The sequence below is a fragment of the Apodemus sylvaticus genome, chromosome 3 (genome assembly GCF_947179515.1).
Source record: "Apodemus sylvaticus chromosome 3, mApoSyl1.1, whole genome shotgun sequence".
Taxonomy (NCBI): domain Eukaryota; kingdom Metazoa; phylum Chordata; class Mammalia; order Rodentia; family Muridae; genus Apodemus; species Apodemus sylvaticus.
The window spans coordinates 41,156,871-41,159,588 of record NC_067474.1 but is presented as its reverse complement, the minus strand read 5'-3'; positions in this window follow the sequence as shown (position 1 = coordinate 41,159,588).

Sequence of the window (2,718 nt, the reverse complement as noted above, 5' to 3'; positions counted from 1 at the left end):
ACTTTAGTGGCCTGGAAAGATGGCTCAGCAGTGAAGAGCACTGACTGCTCTACTGAAGTTCCTGAGTTCAAATCCCAGCAACCACATGTGGGCTCACAACCATCTGTAGTGATATCTGATGCCCTCTTCTGGTGTGTCTTAAGACAGCTACAGTGTAGTTATATATAATAATAAATAAATCTTTTTTTTTAAAAGATTACTTTCTTGCTTTTTCTAGGGTATAGTTTTCCATCTATTATCCTGTGTAATTCTGAATTTGAGAAAAGATATTGTATAAATTGTTTTTGTCATGTAATATCTTGGTTTCTCCATGTATGGTAATTGAGAGTTTTGCTGGGTATAGTAGCCTGGACTGGCATTCATGCTCTCTTAGGGTCTGTATAACATCTTCCCAGAATCTTCTAGCTTTCATAGTCATTGGTGAGAAGTCTGGTGTAATTTTGACAGGTCTGACTTTACATGTTACTTGCCCCTTTTCCCTTACTGCTTTTAATATTCTTTCTGTGATTTGTGCACTTCATCTTTTGGTTATTATGTAACGGGAGGAATTTCTTTTCTGCTCCAATCCATTTGGAGTTCTGTAGGCCTCTTGTATGTTCATGGGCATCTCTTTCTTTATGTTTGTGAGGTTTTCTTCTATAATTTTGTTGAAGATATTTACTGGCCCTTTAAATTTCTTTTGGTAAACTTAGCTCTCTTCTATACCTATAATGCGTAAGTTTGGTCTTCTCATTGTGTCCTGGATTTGCTGGATGTTTTTGGTTAGGAGCCTTTTTGCATTTTGCATATTCTTTGACTGCTGTGTCAATGTTTTCTATGGTATTTTCTGCCCCCGAAATTCTCTTTTCTATCTCTTGTATTCTGTTGGTGATGCTTGCATCCATGAATCCTGATCTTGTTTCTAGGTTTTCTATCTCCAGGGTTGTCTCCCTTTGTGATTTCTTTATTGTTTCTATTTCCATTTTTAGCTCCTGGAAGGTATTGTTCAGTTCCTTCACCTGTTTGGGTTTTTTCCTGTAATTCTTTAAGGAAATTTTTTGTGTTTCCTCTTTAAGGGCTTCTAGCTGTTTGCCTGTGTTCTCCTATATTTCTTTATGGGAGTTATTTATGTCCTTCTTAAAGTCTTCATCATCATCATGAGATGTGATTTTAAATTAGAGTCTTACTTTTCTGATGTGTTTGGGTATCCAGGGCTCATAGTGGTGGGAGAACTTATTTCTGATGAAGCCCAATAGCCTTGGTTTTTGTTGCTCATTCTCTTGCCCTTGCATCTCACCCTCTTGTTATCTCTGGTATTAGCTGGTCTTGCTGTCTCTGACTGTGGCTTGTCCCTCCTGCAAGCTTGTGTGTCAGTACTCCTGGGAGACCAGTTCTCTCTTGGACTAATTTTGGTGTGGAGAACCCAAATGGCACAGGGTTAGACCCAGGGCACAGATGGAAATCAGAAACACTGGGCCAGTCTGTTCTGTGGTTCCTGTGCCCTGATGACTCTGGGCAGCTCACTCTTGGGCCAGGAATTTAAGTAAAAGCAGTGGCCTTACCTGTGCTCACAGGTTTGTCACCACTCCTGTGAGACCCACTCTCTCCTGGCAGTATTTGTGTATGGAGCACTGTGGTATAGGATCAGCTCTAGGCACTGTTGCACAGGATCAGCCTTAGGTGCAGAGAAAAATCAGAAGGATCTTGTCCCAAGATGCTCCTTAGTTCCTGTGTTCTGAGGGCTCTGGGTGGGTACCTCTGAGCAGAAATTATGGTTTTACCTGTGCTCACAGGCATGTCCACAATCCTGGTAGACCAGTTCTCTCCTAGAGGTATTTGGGTATAGTATACTGTGGCACAGGATCAGCTCTGGGTGCAGACCTATATGTAATTTTCAATGACCTAGAAAAATAAGCTTTTTTCATTTGAACTCTACTAAGCATAAAACTGACAAAAAACTAAACATTAAATTTCATTATATTTATAATTTTAATTTGGGATTTGAAAAATAACTCATATAACTCATTTTAACCTCAATTTATTTGAAAGAGATTAAATTTCATCTTTTCTTAAAATATAAAGCCATTTGTACTTTGATCAAGCTAAATCAAGAGCCTGTACATAATTTTTCTTTATTTCTTTCATGACATATTCTAACAGTTACTACAATAAACACATACTTTTTTTATATGGAAAACTTCTATCTTGATATCAAAATCAAAAATTCAAAAGAAGGAATCAATGGGTTTGCTCCATGGTGAAAGATAATGCTTCTAGAAATAAATATAGTCCTCAGTTCCTGGAGACATATGTGATACCTTCACAAGGATTTATCAAGAAGAGTCTAGATTCCATATCCCTCACCCTTCTGCTCACAATATGTGCTCTTGTCTGTCTGTTAAATTTCAAAACAGAGATAAAGGATAAGGTCACATTGTTGAAGATTCCACACATATCAGTTATAAAATATCATAAGTGACAGAAGCTGGAGTTAAGCTTGATTTTTTGCTAGCTAGACATCAAGTACCTGGGGTGCCATGTTGTCGACTAGAGGAGAAAAGCCTCCATTGTTCTCACCCAGTTGTAATCAGTGGGAGCCAAATGACCAAAATCTGAGGCAGTATTTAGCTTTCTGATCAATTGCAAAATTAATGTTGTTGGTAACTAATGACTCTCTGATTGGTGGTGAGACTCACTCTAATAGACAAAACTCATACCTGTGACTATTAACCCCATTAA